The sequence below is a fragment of the Oncorhynchus nerka genome, linkage group LG28 (genome assembly GCF_034236695.1).
Source record: "Oncorhynchus nerka isolate Pitt River linkage group LG28, Oner_Uvic_2.0, whole genome shotgun sequence".
In the NCBI taxonomy this organism is placed as follows: Eukaryota; Metazoa; Chordata; class Actinopteri; order Salmoniformes; family Salmonidae; genus Oncorhynchus; species Oncorhynchus nerka.
Window position 1 is genome coordinate 40,003,922 of NC_088423.1, and position 19,088 is coordinate 40,023,009.

General features: G+C 41.6%; 1 protein-coding gene across 1 annotated transcript in view; it reads right to left on the minus strand.

Annotated features, from left to right (window-relative positions):
• LOC115113224 (protocadherin-15-like) overlaps positions 1-19,088 on the minus strand; it is a 186,219-nt gene that overhangs the window by 38,834 nt on the left and 128,297 nt on the right. The window lies entirely within an intron of this gene.

Below are 19,088 nucleotides of genomic sequence, written 5' to 3' on the forward strand. Positions count from 1 at the left end.
ACCCCTTGACTTTTTCTCTTATTTAGTTGTTTTACAGTCTGCATTTAAAATGTATTAAATTAAGACGTTTTGTTACATGGCTCACACAGACCTGTAACTTCATCTTTAAGAGGCTCCTCTGTATTCCACCCGTTACCTTTATTAATGGCACCTGTTTGAACTTGTTATCAGTATAAAAGACACCTGTCCACAACCTCAAACAGTCACACTCCAAACTCCACTATGGCCAAGACCAAAGAGCTGTCAAAGGACACCAGAAACAAAATTGTAGACGTGCACCAGGCTGGGAAGACTGAATCTGCAATAGGTAAGCAACTTGGTTTGAAGAAATCAACTGTGGGAGCAATTATTAGGAAATGGAAGACATACAAGACCACTGATAATGTCCCTCGATCTGGGGCTCCACGCAAGATCTCACCCCGTGGGGTCAAAATTATCACAAGAACGGTGAGCAAAAATCCCAGAACTACACGGGGGGACCTAGTGAATGACCTGCAGAGAGCTGGGACCAAAGTAACACACTTTGCCGCCAAGGACTCAAATCCTGCAGTGCCAGACTTGTCCCCCTGCTTAAGCCAGTACATGTCCAGGCCCGTCTGAAGTTTGCTATAGAGCATTTGGATGATCCAGAAGAAGATTGGGAGAATGTTGCTGGGTCTTTCAGCATGACAATGATCCCAAACACACCGCCCGGGCAACGAAGGAGTGGCTTCGTAAGAAGCATTTCAAGGTCCTGGAGTGGCCTAGCCGGTCTCCAGATCTCAACCCCGTAGAACATCTTTGGAGGGAGTTGAAAGTCCGTGTTGCCCAGCAACAACCCCAAAACATCACTGCTCCAGAGGAGATCTGCATTGAGGAATGGGCCAAAATACCAGCAACAGTGTGTGAAAACCTTGTGAAGACAGAAAACGTTTGACCTCTGTCATTGCCAACAAAGGGTATATAAACATAAGTATTAAGATAAACTTTTGTTATTGACCAAATACTTATTTTCCACCATCATTTGCAAATAAAATCATTAAAAATCTTACAATGTGATTTTCTGGATTTTTTTATTATTTTGTCTGTCATAGTTGAAGTGTACCTAAAAAAATGCATCTAATTTACTTATTTATGGTCCGATCTTGATGGAACGGTCCACAACCCTATACCCTAGACACCCACATGAATGACGCAGACACCAAAGATAAGTCCCTATCTGTTTTATGGGCCTGCTGTAAGCTGCCTGTATGCAGCCAAAATGCGGTCAGAGACCTTCTAGAGCAGCACCACCCCCTCAAGATTCTGAGCCTGCCTGGCAGTGTTGGTCCTGCAAAACCAGAGCCCCCTGATGGGAGAGCATAATATACAAGGAAATTCTCAAAGCTGCTAATGAGAACCTTAATGATCTTGATCTTGTAAATGATCTTGTACCTAGCTGGTGGGGATCTTGTACCTAGCCGGTGGGGATGCCTACACCAAAGCAGTGTCAGTGCTGGCAACACTAGCAGCAATAACCCATGAGGAGGGGGTCACACTGACATTCAGAGACACTGGGCACTGGTGGCACAAAATCATCAAAGGTCTGACTGCACGGAGATGCTTGGGAATATGGTCACAACAGGGGACCATGTGTTGGTGTTTCAGAGGAAGGAGGTAAATCTGATCTCCATCACCTCGGACGTGACAATGGTTAATCAAATCTCCCCATTTCTGCCCATTTTTGCTCAGTTTTGCAGGCCTTCTCATACAGCTGCAATTGTATATGCATTCGTGAACAAGGACTTTCTTGAGTTGGGCTCTGGGATGGTGCAACTGTTGAGCATCTGAGTCTATGGTTTGTGGGGGAAAGGGGTTGAGTGTTTATGTGTGTGTCTGTGTGTGTGTGTGTGTGTGTGTGTGTGTGTGTGTGTAAAATATGTTAGGGACAACATTGGATGAATCACAATTATTATTTGCTAAAATAATAATTGCTTGCCTAAATGTAATGTTTGTAATGGCAATACTGGTAAGCAGTAACAATAAACTGTCAACATTCCTACAAATATGAATAGCTAATTATAGGAAATTAAGATAAACAGGATTTATATATATATATATATATATATATATATATATATATATATATATATATATATATATTTTAATAGCTATATTTAAAACAAATTGAGGTGAGGGAAATGGAAACGCTATTGGCGTTTGATCTACTGCTGTTCTGTGGGTGGCACTGTGTGCTCTTTTCGAAGGATGGATTCCGGTCTCTCTGGGGCCATGGGATCCGGGGGTTCGGGTGGGGTCTGCCATTCATTGGGATGACAACCCAACTCGGCATGAGGAGGGGATTTAGCAGGTGGAATAGTGGGGACAAATTGGAGGTTTAATTAGTAGCAATGCAAATATTATGGTACAGCTATACACTCAATCTTATGTTACTTTTTAATGGCACGTTTACAAACATATATAATGATAAATAGAATTGAAACTTGTTTCTCATTATGGTAATTTGTGAAATAAGTATAGCCAGTTAAATTTGTAATGGCTTAGCAGATAATAAGAAAAGACGATCAGTTTTTACCTGGCTAAAAGAGAAGGAATATAATATCTATTGTTTACAGGAAACTCAGTCAACAATTTTAAATGAAGTTTTGTAGAAAAAGGACTGGGGCTGTCAAAATATATTTCTCCCATCGGCAAAGAAATTCAAAAGGGGTGATTATATTAATAGTAACAGTAATTTTGATCCAAATGTCCAATTGTCCAAACAGATCCTCAAGGTAGATGGAGGATTTTAAATATGTTATTGGACCATAAACAGATATGGCTTATTAACCTATACTCTCCAAATAATGATGATCCAAGAATCTTTTAAAAAATATATGAGAATTTATCAACTCTACAAGCTACATAAGACTCTAGTATTATTGTGTGAGATTATAATATGGTTTTAAAAGAAAACGCTCTGAAGTTTGTGTAAATGTGAATTGAATGTAGGAAAATACAGTATAACACAATAGATCTGGTTTAGATAATACAATGAAAAAAACATATGTTTTTTTCATTTTTATTGTTGTATCATCATCTTTAAAAGACAAAACAAACATTCAGATAGGATGATGGGGACAATTTCAGTGAAAAACATAAGAGGGTAAGAGTACTTGTGCAAAGTGTCAGGATGATAACTTCCAAAATGATTGTGCTACATGACATTTATCATGAAGTCACCCAGGTGTCCCACACAAGTAGCCCAAATGTACCCAAGTGGCCAAATTGGTGAAGTTATACATTTTGAATGGAATAACTATATACAAAATACCAAAATGGTATTCTAACACACACCCCCAAAGAATGGAGAAAAAACATGAAAAAATATATATACATTTACAAAATAACACTTTCAATATTTGGAAGACCCTCAGTCCTCTACACAATATTGTGCTGCTGATTCCAGGTGTCATAGCAGTCTCTTTCTGCTGTAAAGCAGAGGGTCACCAAGCATGTGGTGCAGGTGATGGGGGACTTAATTTAGCAAAGAACACAGCGACGCCTCCATGCTGTGCCCTTTTTGCCCTGAGGCACATCCATGCCTGCAGAAATAAATTTGGGCAGATGAACATCACTTGTGGCAGGAGCTGGATGAACCAGCTTCAGTGGGGGATGGACACCTTGGCACTGGGGGCTCCCATTCTGAGTCAGTGTCACTGTGAAAGAAAATTTTCAGTTAGAATAGTTTCACATATGAGCCCTGTATCAAGGTATAATAAACAGATATATATAGAGTACAGGGAACATAAGGTTGAATATATTATTATAGACCTGCTAGATCTACTGTCTCATTTATATTATGACAGACCAGCTAGATCTACTGTCAATTTATATTATGACATGTCAGCTATATCTACTGTCTTTATTATATTATGACAGACCAGCTGTATCTACTGTCTCAATTTCCCTTTGGCCATTGTTGTGGGCCTGCCCTCCCCTCAACAGCCTCAAATAGGCTATTTCATTTCACAAATAATAATTAATATTATTAATTTTAAACAACGGCATTGGCATGAGAAAAACTTACCAGCCCAAAACGATGTCCTCTCCGTTCAAAAAGTATTCCTCCAATTGGGAATCTCTAAATGAATCGTCCTCCAACAATCTCTTTCATTTTCCCGATCAATTTCTTCTAAAATTGTGTGTACATCTGTATATCTAGACTTAGATTTAGATTTCCATGACTTAGTCGCCATACTGATTGATATATAAACAGCTGAAGACGTGCTTTTCCAAAACAACGCTGTGTGTAACATCCGTTGCTCCTTCCGGTATGAAATTTCAATGGCGAATGACCCTCTTTACGCCGGAGTTTACCACATGGGTTGGTCTTCCAACACATAAACATTACATATTGCCGTTTACCTCAGCTCATTGGCTATCTACCCAGCTAGATTTCCAGACGATCAATGGTCATTGGGTTCAAATACAGTCAATCAACAAAACAGTGGTCATATCATTGGTGCACAATGATGTCATTACTTGTTGTCTTCAAATCGGTTTCTTTCAGTCAATACGTCCCGCGAAACACGTCCCGTTGAAATATTTTTTTTTTATGGGGCTCTATCCTCAGATAATCGCATCGTATTCTTTTGCAGTAAATCCTTTTTTAAATCTGCAAGATTCTAGGCTTTCGAAACATGTGAGACACTTGTATTTTCATGAATGTTTAATATGACTATTTATGTAGCGATCACCGTGTTGTCGAATTTCATCCTGCTAACGGGTTCTGTGCGCAGAGAGGTTAAATACCTACAGTTGAAGTCGGAAGATTACATACACTTAGATTGTAGTTTCAAAATGCCTGAAGGTACCATGTTCATCTGTACAAACAATAGTACGCAAGTATAAACACCATGGGACCACGCAGCCGTCATACTGCTCAGGAAGGAGACGCGTTCTGTCTCCTAGAGATGAACGTACTTAGGTGTGAAAACCCAGAACAACAGCAAAGGCCCTTGTGAAGATGCTGGAGGAAACAGGTATAAAAGTATCTATACCCATAGTAAAACGAGTTCTATATCGACATAACCTGAAAGGCCGCTCTGCAAGGAAGAAGCCACTGCAAAAGAAACACCATAAAAATAATATTATTTTTCAATCTTCAACATCGAAATGCTACCGAATTAGTTTTACTGAAACTTTTTACAAAGGATGGAGTCACTCATGATTCACTGAACAATATTTTGAACGAGGACGTACTTTAATAACCTCTTGGTGTTAGGGGGCAGTATTTTCATTTTTGGAAAAAAAAAACGTTCCCGTTTTAAACGGGATATTTTGTCAGGAAAAGATGCTAGAATATGTATATAATTGACAGCTTTGGATAGAAAACACTCTAAAGTTTCCAAAATTTTAAAGATATTGACTGTGAGTATAACAGAACTGATGTTGCAGGCGAAAGCCTGAGAAAAATACAATCCGGAAGTGCCCCAGGTTTTGAAAGCGCTGCGTTCCAATGACTCCCTATTCAGCTGTGAATGTACCATCAACGAGCTTACGCTTTCTACGTATTCCCCAAGGTGTCTACAGCATTGTGACGTAGTTTTGCGCATTTCTGTTGAGGAATAGCCATAGGCGGCCACATTGCGTAAGTGGTCACATGGTGGCTCCGAGAGAGATTCTCGCGTAAAATACAGAGGTAGCCATTATTCCAATCGGTCCTAGTGAAAAATAAATTGTCCCGACGAATAAATTATCGGAAAGATATTAGAAAAACACCTTGAGGATGGAATCTAAACAACGTTTGCCATGTTTGTCTCGATATTATGGAACTAATTTGGAATATTTTTCGCCGTTGTGGTGACCGCAATTTCCGGGCGATTTCTCAGCCAAACGTGAAGAACAAACGGAGCTATTTCCCCTACAAAAATAATATTTTGGGAAAAAATTAACTTTGGCTGTCTACCTGGGAGTCTTGTGAGTGAAAACATCCAAAGTTCATCAAAGGTAAACGATTTAATTTAATTGCTTTTCTGATTTCCGTGACAAGTTTGCCTGCTGCTAGCAAGGCATAATGCTATGCTAGGCTATGATAAACTTACACAAATGCTTGTCTAGCGTTGGCTGTAAAGCATATTTTGACAAAAGGCTAAGGCTGTGTTCCAATATATTTCACTTGTGATTTTCATGAATAAGAATATTTTCTAGGAAGATTTATGTCCGTTGCGTGATGATAACGGTCCCATTCATGGGATGGGCGTCACTACAGGTTAAAACCTCTTTGGGATAGGGGGCAGCATTTTCACTTTTGGATAAATAGCGTGCCCAATTTCAACTTCCTGCTACTCATGCCAAGAATACAAGATATGCATATTATTAGTAGATTTGGATAGAAAACACTCTCAAGTTTCTAAAACAGTTTGAATCATGTCTATGAGTATAACAGAACTTATGTAGCAGGTAAAACCCAGAGGACTAACCATTCAGAATTTTTTTTTTTGAGGTCACTGTCTATTCAATGAAATTTCATTGGGAAATTAGATTTTTAAGGCACTTGTTTGCAGTTTCTACCGCTTCCACTGGATGTCACCAGTCTTTGGAAATTGGTTGACGTTATTCCTTTGTGTAATGAAGAAGTACGGCCATCTTGGATCAGGGTAACGTTATGTGTACTGTTTGAGAATTGCGCAAGACTAAAAAAGTAGCACTTTGTGATCCTCCTGTATTGAAAACAGATAGACCCGTCTTCAATTCGATTGATTATTAACATTTTGAAATACCTAATGTTGTATTACAAAGGTAGTTTGAAATGTTTTGGCAATGTTTACACGTAACTTTTGAGATATTTTGTAGTGACGTTGCGCAAATTGGAAGCTGTTTTTTTCTGGATCAAACACACCAAATAAATGGACATTTTGGATATATATCGATGGAATGAATCGAACAAAAGGACCATTTGTGATGTTTATGGGACATATTGGAGTGCCAACAAAAGAAGCTCGTCAAAGGTAAGGCATGATTTATATTTTTGAAATCTGACACATTGGCTGGATTCACAACGAGTGTAGCTTTAATTTGGTATCTTACATGTGTGATTTAATGAAATTTTCAATTTATAGTATTTTATTTTATTTTGTCCCACTGCATTTTCCCTGGCAATTGGCCAAGTGGGACATTTGCGTCCCGCCTATCCCAGAGAGGTTTTAAGCATATGTTTTTGTTTCAGTCTCCTCCATCTCCACTAACCGAAGCTAATTGTATGGATTTTTTTCCTATTAAGTATGTAAAATTCTCATATGTTCAGAAAGACTCATGTGTAGGCCAAATTACATAAGAGGAACTTCTTGATGCAATTAAAGCCTTTAAGTCCAGTAAAACTCCAGGTCTGGATGGCATATCAGTGGAAGTATACCAAACTTGTTTTATTTACTCAGGGGACCATTATTAGCATGTTTTAACTTTGAAAAGGCTTTTGATAAATTACGACTGGAGTTTATATATAAATATATATTTCCATTTTGGAGAATCTCTTATAAAATGGAATTAAGTTATGTATAGTAACCCTAGGTGTAAAATTAAAAAATAATGGCTACATCTCAGAAAGTTTTAAACTGTCAAGAGGAGTAAAACAAGATTGTCCACTATCGTCATATCTATTTATTATATCGAACTGTTAGCTGTTAAAATTAGATCCAACAATAATATTAATGTATTAGAAATCCCTGGCTTAAAAACAAAGGTGACATTGTACATTGATGATTCATGTTTTCTTTTAAATCCACAATTAGAATCCCTCCACAGCCTCATAGAGGATCTGGATACTTTTTCTAACCTCTCCGGATTAAAACCAAATTATGATAAGTGTACTATATTATGTATTGGATCAATAAAAAAATCTACCTTTACATTACCCTGAAGTTTACCAATAAAATGGTCTGACATAGATGTGGACATGCTCCGTATACATAGACACAAAGGGTTGCAGTCTGTTTTCGAATGGGTGGCCAGTAATAAACTGGTCCTGAACATCTCTAAAATAAAGAGCATTGTACAAATCATTCCCTAAGTTCTAGACCTCAGCTGAATCTGGTCATGAATGGTGTGGCTGTTGAACAATTTGAGGAGACTAACTTGGTGGTACTTTAGATTGTAAACTGTCATGGTCAAAACATATAGATTCAATGGTTGTAAAGATGGGAGAGGTCTATCATCAATCCATGGAGCCTCAACAGGTGCATGTTTATCAATAATTGGAAAATGCAATTTCGTAAATTCATCAAGGGCAGTGTCTGCATGCTCATTATTAATCACATGAGACCAGAAACATTTTAACATCATCCACATGAGAGTCACAGCAAAATATTTTGCATGATCTTTTATACAATATTTTAGGACCAGTTTTGGAACTTTGGCTTTCCTAGATCACTGCTTCCAATGGGTACAGATACAGCTTTAGAACAAAGTTCTACAATATTAGTAAACATGTGATCAATACATGGACTCACTATGTGTCCAATAATAGTGTTTAACATGACTTTTGAATGACTACCTCATCTCTATACCCCACACATACAATTAGCTGTAAGGTCCCTCAGGCGAGCGGTGAATTTCAAACACAGATTCAACCACAAACACCAGGGATGTTTTCCAATGCCTCTCAAAGAAGGGCACCTATTGGTAGATGGGTAAAAGTAGTTGTTGTATTTGGCGCATATGACTAATAACATTTGATTTGATTTGAAGCACAAAGTGATTTTATTATTCTGTGACACAAATAAAGTGGTCTTGTTTAAATTATATGAAATTCTGTAGTATTTTTTCATGTTGAGAGACTTCAATCCGGCTGAGAATATCACAGTGAGATGACACCACAACTGTTGGATTTGCTAGACTGACGCCTGTTTACCAGGCTGGGCTCCATCAATCAGAGGTAGAGCAAATTTACAATTTTTCTGGGTAGGTCAGAAAATGTGACACATCACTATTTGCAAATGTGGGGTCTGAAATCTGACAGTTCAAGTCAGCTCCACTGACAGAATGGCAATGGAGAGCGCACCAATTGGGTTTTCGGGCACTATAAGGCACAGGTCTCTACAAAGTTCACAGGGCGCTTTGTACACCAAAATGTCAGTTGGACCACTCAAAGCTCCCCTTATAGGAGACATAACATCTGAGAGGTAAAAAATAAAATATGTTGTCTGTTGGTGTGCCAAAGGCCAACCACAAAAAGGATAACCTCTTGTTTTTTAAAAACTTTTTGCACCCAGCTGCTGTACTGTAGTTGCACACTCTGTTTAAGAGTTACATTTAATTAGTTCCAGATGCTCAAGTTTAAAGCACACATTTGGGACATTCCCAAGTCAATGCATTAATCAGGAGTAGACTGTGCATCACACATTAATAAAGACTATCGCACATTGACTTCACAGACATGGAAATAGACTGTGATAAAATAAAACTTCCACTGTGGTCTCAGACACCTGTTCTCCCTTCCCTGAGAAGCACTCTTCATGGCTGCTACTTCAGGAGAGTAGAAGTCGCTCTGGATAAGAGCGTCTGCTAAATGACTTAAATGTAAATGTAATGTAAATCACTGGCCGCTCATCTCTCCTCTGTACCTCCCTCCTTTGATATTTAGACTGGAGCTAACCATTTGCATGTCTCCACTCTTGATTTCCCTGGATGCAATTGTAACACAAGTAAAGTGCATCCAATTTTTGTAGAATGGATTGTACATTAGAGAGTAATAGGCTACGGCATGTGTCAAAATTGATTGATTGCTGACCTTATGACCTGATGACATGTACAGAATATGTGCCCCCCCCCATTTATACAACGTATAAATGGACGGCCTTGCGGGTGCGTGGAATTTTACGTCAGCACCGCGGAAATCCGAAACCAAAACATCAGGGCTGGCGGTTCGGACGGGGATTTCCGGCTTCGAATGCTTATACCCCTTAAAAGCTGGCCTTTAATGGAATTGCAAATGTTGGAGCTGTTGGACGCTCTGTTTGTACAGAGCCAAAAGCGCCAGAGCATTGTACGGATAAAGAAGTGCATAATATATACGAATCCTGAGGATTACGACTCAAAGCAACCCCAAGAAGATACAACGTCAGGAGAGGCAGCCCCCAAATAAAGCGAGGTAAGCTGTGTTGTTAACCCCCCCAGATACCCCGAGGGTTGGTTCAAGAATAAAAAGGCTGGTTCTTAAAACCTACAGTTCTTAACCTACGCATTGACCATGGATATTCCTAACGCATACCCGAACTCCGAAACGGCCTGGGCTCCCGACACTAAGGATCGTATGCCTCGACACCCCCTACCTGTACACAACCTGAGGACGTGTTTGATGGGGTGGTCAGTACTATTTTTGTTGACACAATCAAGGCCTCAGTAGCCGCACTTTTAGACGTGGTGATTGGAGAATATATACGAGAAAAATGCATCGGTTGTGAGATTAATCACCCCAGCCAGCGAAGGCACCCCTGCCTATACGATCCCCCAAGATACTACTTCTTCAACAATTTTGAGGCGCTGGTGAAAAGACTTTGGTCCCGCCGGTTTATACCATCGCTGGTCAGAGCCCTGGAGGCTATGGGCCTTGTGCCGTCTATCCCCAGAGTTTACGGGGTAACCGAAGCATTCCTACACGAGCTAAAGGAGGCAATTCACATACACCAGAAACTCAAAGAAATCCGACACACCCTGGTGGAGGATAACAAATACAGGGAGGCTGTGGTGTCGGATGTGTTGGCTTTCTGGCTCAATAAACCCCAAGAGCCCGAGTGACATTTTTGTTATTTAGATGTAGAGCAATGGGTAACTATATGTATACGATGTTAGATAGAATAAATACATTTTTTTCTTTTGAGAGAACTTACAAGTGTTATGCATCAAATTATTGAAAATAAAGTGAACAATGTCTCGTTCTACAAAACCCCCAATTCCGGGGCTAATGTAGAGCGTGTTTTGAAAATGGACCAAATCATGACTCATGTACGCCATGCTGGCGAGGTTCTACAATGGACACAAATGGTAACCCGGCTTGGTGGTGATTCTGAAGAACTAGAAACAACCTTGTCTAAGATTTTACTTTATTTGTTTGAAACACCCTTTAATTGTACCATGTATCATATTTGTTGTTTATATACTTTTATAGCGGATGTGTCTGTTGTAAAAATTCAGCGAAACAAACCTGTTAATCTAACCCAAATATACAAGGTTTTACATGATTCGATCATAGAGAAAGGGGGGGCATGTATCCTGCAACGAATTAGGGATTGTCTGTATACGTAATACCTAATGTTTTCATGAAAATAAAAATCCCAAAAATGAAAATTAAATGTTGTTGTTATTTGAAAGTGGCTCATTAACATTATTGTACCTCAGAGAGGCAAGAAGGATGGCAGAGCAGATTTTGAAAAACATTCATTATAATCTCTCTAACCCGGGGTCTTATGGTGGTAAGGAGCATTTACAGCGCGCTTTAGCCGAAGAAACAGGTCACAGGTTAAGCGATGCTAAAGTCACTGAGTGGCTATCCGAACAAGACGCGCACACTCTACATAAACCCGTGAGAAAACATTTTCCTAGAAATAGAGTTTTTTCTACACACCCATTGTTCCAATTTCAGGCGGATCTATGTGACATGCAGGCCCTTGCAGATAAAAATGAAGGAAACTGCTACATGCTAACGGTCATAGATATTTTCTCTAAAATAGGGTCTTAAAGAATAAGAGCGGCGCTGAGGTGACCAGGGCATTTGCCTCTATCTTGAAGGAAGGAGGCGCCCCCAAGAAAGTGCAGACCGATGGCGGAATTTTTTTTTTTAATAAGACCTTTCAGAAACTAATGAAAAAGCACAATATAGTACATTTTGCTACAGGATCGGATTTGAAAGCTTCTGTGGTTGAACGCTTTAACAGGACTCTGAAGGAGAGGATGTGGCGCTATTTTACAGCGCACAACACGCATAGATATATCGATATAGTTCAAGATTTAGTAATTGCGTATAACAATAGTTATCATAAAAGTATAAGGATGAAACCCTCCGAAGTCTCTTCGGAAAACTCTTTTCAAGTCTTTAAAAATCTGTATGGTTTGCTCCCTCTTCGCCGTAAGAAAAAAATACATTTTAAATTTATTGTGGGGGACTTGGTTCGTATATCCAAGTTGAGGGGTGTTTTCGATAAAAAAATACGTGCAAGGATACAGTGATGAGCTTTTCACGGTTACAGAATGTCTGCCGCGCATACCCCCGGTCTACATATTTTTTTTATTTTTTTTTTTATTTCACCTTTATTTAACCAGGTAGGCTAGTTGAGAACAAGTTCTCATTTGCAACTGCGACCTGGCCAAGATAAAGCATAGCAGTGTGAACAGACAACACAGAGTTACACATGGAGTAAGCAATTAACAAGTCAATAACACAGTAGAAAAAAAATGGGCAGTCTATATACAATGTGTGCAAAAGGCATGAGGAGGTAGGCGAATAATACAATTTTGCAGATTAACACTGGGGTGATAAATGATCAGATGGTCATGTACAGGTAGAGATATTGGTGTGCAAAAGAGCAGAAAAGTAAATAAATAAATAAATAAAATAAAAAAAAAACAGTATAAAAACAGTATGGGGATGAGGTAGGTGAAAATGGGTGGGCTATTTACCAATAGACTATGTACAGCTGCAGCGATCGGTTAGCTGCTCGGATAGCTGATGTTTGAAGTTGGTGAGGGAGATAAAAGTCTCCAACTTCAGCGATTTTTGCAGTTCATTCCAGTCACAGGCAGCAGAGTACTGGAACGAAAGGCGGCCAAATGAGGTGTTGGCTTTAGGGATGATCAGTGAGATACACCTGCTGGAGCGTGTGCTACGGATGGGTGTTGCCATCGTGACCAGTGAACTGAGATAAGGCGGAGCTTTACCTAGCATGGACTTGTAGATGACCTGGAGCCAGTGGGTCTGGCGACGAATATGTAGCGAGGCCAGCCGACTAGAGCATACAAGTCGCAGTGGTGGGTGGTATAAGGTGCTTTGGTGACAAAACGGATGGCACTATGATAGACTGCATCCAGTTTGCTGAGTAGAGTGTTGGAAGCCATTTTGTAGATGACATCGCCGAAATCGAGGATCGGTAGGATAGTCAGTTTTACTAGGTAAGCTTGGCGGCGTGAGTGAAGGAGGCTTTGTTGCGGAATAGAAAGCCGACTCTTGATTTGATTTTCGATTGGAGATGTTTGATGTGAGTCTGGAAGGAGAGTTTGCAGTCTAGCCAGACACCTAGGTACTTATAGATGTCCACATATTCAAGGTCGGAACCATCCAGGGTGGTGATGCTAGTCGGGCATGCGGGTGCAGGCAGCGATCGGTTGAAAAGCATGCATTTGGTTTTACTCGCGTTTAAGAGCAGTTGGAGGCCACGGAAGGAGTGCTGTATGGCATTGAAGCTCGTTTGGAGGTTAGATAGCACAGTGTCCAATGACGGGCCGAAAGTATATAGAATGGTGTCGTCTGCGTAGAGGTGGATCAGGGAATCGCCCGCAGCAAGAGCAACATCATTGATATATACAGAGAAAAGAGTCGGCCCGAGAATTGAACCCTGTGGCACCCCATAGAGACTGCCAGAGGACCGGACAGCATGCCCTCCGATTTGACACACTGAACTCTGTCTGCAAAGTAATTGGTGAACCAGGCAAGGCAGTCATCCGAGAAACCGAGGCTATTGAGTCTGCCGATAAGAATATGGTGATTGACAGAGTCGAAAGCCTTGGCGAGGTCGATGAAGACGGCTGCACAGTACTGTCTTTTATCGATAGCGGTTATGATATCGTTTAGTACCTTGAGCGTGGCTGAGGTGCACCCGTGACCGGCTCGGAAACCAGATTGCACAGCGGAGAAGGTACGGTGGGATTCGAGATGGTCAGTGACCTGTTTGTTGACTTGGCTTTCGAAGACCTTAGATAGGCAGGGCAGGATGGATATAGGTCTATAGCAGTTTGGGTCCAGGGTGTCTCCCCCTTTGAAGAGGGGGATGACTGCGGCAGCTTTCCAATCCTTGGGGATCTCAGACGATATGAAAGAGAGGTTGAACAGGCTGGTAATAGGGGTTGCGACAATGGCGGCAGATAGTTTCAGAAATAGAGGGTCCAGATTGTCAAGCCCAGCTGATTTGTACGGGTCTAGGTTTGCAGCTCTTTCAGAACATCTGCTATCTGGATTTGGGTAAAGGAGAACCTGGAGAGGCTTGGGCGAGGAGCTGCGGGGGGCGGAGCTGTTGGCCGAGGTTGGAGTAGCCAGGCGGAAGGCATGGCCAGCCGTTGAGAAGTGCTTATTGAAGCTTTCGATAATCGTGGATTTATCGGTGGAGACCGTGTTACCTAGCCTCAGTGCAGTGGGCAGCTGGGAGGAGGTACTCTTGTTCTCCATGGACTTCACAGTGTCCCAGAACTTTTTGGAGTTGGAGCTACAGGATGCAAACTTCTGCCTGAAGAAGCTGGCCTTAGCTTTCCTGACTGACTGCGTGTATTGGTTCCTGACTTCCTGAACAGTTGCATATCACGGGGCTATTCGATGCTATTGCAGTCCGCCACAGGATGTTTTTGTGCTGGTCGAGGGCAGTCAGGTCTGGAGTGAACCAAGGGCTGTATCTGTTCTTGGTTCTGCATTTTTGAACGGAGCATGCTTATCTAAAATGGTGAGGAAGTTACTTTTAAAGAATGACCAGGCATCCTCAACTGACGGGATGAGGTCAATGTCCTTCCAGGATACCCGGGCCAGGTCGATTAGAAAGGCCTGCTCACAGAAGTGTTTTAGGGAGCGTTTGACAGTGATGAGGGGTGGTCGTTTGACTGCGGCTCCGTGGCGGATACAGGCAATGAGGCAGTGATCGCTGAGATCCTGGTTGAAGACAGCGGAGGTGTATTTGGAGGCCAGTTGGTCAGGATGACGTCTATGAGGGTGCCCTTGTTTACAGAGTTAAGGTTGTACCTGGTGGGTTCCTTGATGATTTGAGTGAGATTGAGGGCATCTAGCTTACATTGTAGGACTGCCGGGGTGTTAAGCATATCCCAGTTTAGGTCACCTAACAGAACAAACTCTGAAGCTAGATGGGGGCGATCAATTCACAAATGGTGTCCAGGGCACAGCTGGGAGCTGAGGGTGGCCGGTAGCAGGCGGCAACAGTGAGAGACTTATTTCTGGAGAGGGTAATTTTCAAAATTAGTAGTTCGAACTGTTTGGGTATGGACCTGGAAAGTATGACGTTACTTTGCAGGCTATCTCTGCAGTAGACTGCAACTCCGCCCCCTTTGGTAGTTCTATCTTGACGGAAGATGTTATAGTTGGGTATGGAAATCTCTGAATTTTTGGTGGCCTTCCTGAGCCAGGATTCAGACACGGCAAGGACATCAGGGTTAGCAGAGTGTGCTAAAGCAGTGAGTAAAACAAACTTAGGGAGGAGGCTTCTGATGTTGACATGCATAAAACCAAGGCTTTTTCGATCACAGAAGTCAACAAATGAGGGTACCTGGGGACATGCAGGGCCTGGGTTTACCTCCACATCACCCGCGGAACAGAGAAGGAGTAGTATGAGGGTGCGGCTAAAGGCTATCAAAACTGGTCGCCTAGAGCGTTGGGGGCAGAGGATAAGAGGAGCAGGTTTCTGGGCATGGTAGAATATATTCAGGGCATAATGCACAGACAGGGGTATGGTGGGGTGCGGGTACAGCGGAGGTAAGCCCAGGCACTGGGTGATGATGAGACAGGTTGTATCTCTGGACATGCTGGTTGTAATGGGTGAGGTCACCGCATGTGTGGGAGGTGGGACAAACCCATAATATTAAAAGATTATGACGGGGAACTTATAACGGGATCTTTTTATGAGCAGGAATTACAGAAGGTAACGGTTGGTAAAGACAAGGTGTTTCACGTAGATGAGATTCTAGATCAAAAGAGAGAGAAAGGTCAAAAATGGGTGCTGGTCCGCTGGAAAAACTGGCCGCTAAAATTCAACAGCTGGGTATTAGAGAAGGATGTAGTGGAGGCATCAGGGGTTAATTTAAACCCCCATGCATGATAAAATACATCCTCATTCGGGTGTACACCGGAGGGCATAATGGAACACAGCGGCTTCTACCTGACTCTCCCCAGTAATGCGTCCGCACACATATATCGTAATAATCAGAGTTCTAATTATACAACCAATTTTCCAAAGCCTATAGAGTTATCAGAGGCCTGGGAAGTAGGGCTCAGCGAGATTACATACCCCCATAGCTGGTATAATATCAAAGATAAGGACCGGGAATTTTATTTCAAAAAGTTAACGGAACCTGCTAAATTTATTAAGGTTAAAAAAGGGTTCTATAGAACCGTCGAAAGGCTCGTCTCCGAGTTGAATGAACGGCTATCGCAGAACAGTATGGAAATATTCCTGATGTACAACCCTATACATAAAAGGGTACAAATCTCAGGAGATGCTTCCGGGGGGGATAAAGACCAGTGGTAATTTAGCCTACATGTTAGGGATGGGGCCCAATACATGGACGTATGTGAGAGATAAATTATTCCCATTCCCCGCGGATATACATGCAGCATTTTACAACATATTTGTGTATACCGACATCATATCATATCAAAGGGTCGGAGACAGCTGTGTGCCACTCCTGAGAACGGTTCATATAGATGAAAGGATGGGGACATCGTCACTGTCACCTACGACAAGCCACACTACGTACCTGTAAGCAAGAAATATATTGAAAACATTCTTGTTGAGCTTAAAACGGATCAGAACGAAAACATTGAATTTACTTATGGTAAAACGATTGTAAAACTCCACTTTAGACCAACCAAAACCTCTCTACATATATAATATTAGTATTATATATTTTATATACATAATACATCTAAATTAAAATTATGGAACACCGACATCTCGACCCTAACCGGTATGTCACATACTATGTGGATCAAGTGGGTAATGGGTTACCAGGATATTATGGATCGCCCACCATGTATGGTTCGGGGGATCGGAGGGATATTTCGTAATCTCTTTAGGATGGTTTTACCGTTTATGAAGAGAGGCTTCAGCATAGCCAAACCGCATTTAAAATCAGCAGCAAAAAATATAGTAAGTGAGGTTGTCGCCAATGCGATAACCAGAAGGGCGTCACCAGATGTCGAGAGTCAAGAAGGCTCGGGGTTGATGATGTTGTCTCGAAGACCGAAAAGAGACCGCCCGGTATAAGGCGAAGACTTGAGCCTAAAAACGGAGGTTAACGGTTAAAAGAAACTCAGTTAGTCAAAGACGGGTAAAGTGAGGAGGTCTGGACCAAAAACGGTAAAAGAATACTCGGAAGTATTTTCTAAAAGAACAAGCACCATGGCTCTTTACACCGCATGTCCTCTGAAGCTATAAAAACAGAGCTCGATCTTTTCACGGCCCCCTTAACCCAACATTCAGTAGAGAGGTCCAGTTATGTGGAGATAGCCCCACTCTCTGCCATTACAGACAACGGCCCCATAGAGTTTTTCATACCAGGCCACGGTGACAACTATCTGGACCTCAACAACACCTTGGTGCATTTGCGTCTAAAAGTAACCAAAAGAGATGGTACTGATATTGCAAACGATGTCAAAGTGAGTCTCATTAATTACCCAGTGGCCACCATCTTCTCCCAAGTGGATGTGACTTTGGGGGAACGGCTAATCAGTCAAAGCAGTGCCACATACCCCTACCGTGCCATCATGGAATGCTTACTCAACTACTCTGAAGACACTCTCAAGACCCAATTCAGCGCAGGGCTTTTTAGCAAGGATACTGCAGGAGGCTCTATGGAATCGACAGACCCATCCACAGGTGCAAATAAAGGCCTGGCCGCCCGGGCTCGCTACTGTGCAGAATCTCGAGAGTTTAATCTGCTAGGCCCTATACACTCTGACATTTTCTTTCAAGAACGTTTACTCTTAAATGCGATTGATTTAAGACTAAAATTAACCAGGGCCAAGGATGAGTTTTGCCTAATGTCTGCAACGGATGGGGACTTTAGCTTAAAAGTGTTGGGGGCCACGCTTTTTATTAAAAAGTATCGGTATCTCCGGCAGTTCGTCTGGGTCACTCACAGGCTTTGCTGAAAGGAAATGCCCTTTACCCTCTCAAAGAATTACCATGAAAACCTTTAGCATACCTGTGGGCAGCAGAATCTGCAGTCAAGAAAACCTATTTCTAGGCCCTTTACCGCGATACGTAGTTATAGGTTTGGTTGATCACGCCTCCAATACGGGCAGCTTAAATAAAAACCCTTTAATTTTCAACACTTCAATGCAGAGTATGTCGCTCTGTGTCAGGACGGACGTCAGGTCCCTGCTAAGGCTTTCCAACCGCAATTTAATAACAACATATCTGTGCGAGAATTTTACAATCTATTCCTGGCTACCGGGAGGCATCTAAAAGATCTCTCTTTACCTATTGACAGAAATGATTTTGCCGAGGGTTACACAATGTATGCTTTCAATTTATCCCAGATGATGACACCTCAGGAAATCTTTCTGTGGTGTCCCAAGGTAACCTCAGGCTGGAAATGCGTTTCCGTACACCTTTAGCCTGTACGGTTAGCATGATTGTTTATGCCTGCTCTGATTCAATCTTGGAGGTGAATAGCCGAAGACAGGTTTTAGTAGATTATTATTAAGGATCGTTGAGCAAAAGACATGAATACCCAAGAGTTGGAAGGGCTGATGAGCCGACTGATTGGAAAACAATTTTGCGGAGTGTTGGCTTGTGATGAATTACCTATGGAGAAATGGAAGGTGCGGCCTGCAATGTTTATTGTCAATACCCATCCTAAAAACATGCCGGGTGAACATTGGCTAGCTGTGACCTTAGAAGAGGAAGGAGGAAGAAAAATCGCAACTTTTTTTGATTCCTATGGTTTCCCACCCGGTTTTTCACATTTCCCCAAATCTATTAAAGAATTTCTGACCAAAAATGGCTCAAAGATATACTACAATATCAAACAGGTGCAAGATACCCTTTCAACGACATGCGGTCAACACTGTGTATTCTACCTATGCCAAAGAGCCCGGGGAGTTTCTTTTGAAGATGTTATGTCTCTTTATAAGGATGATT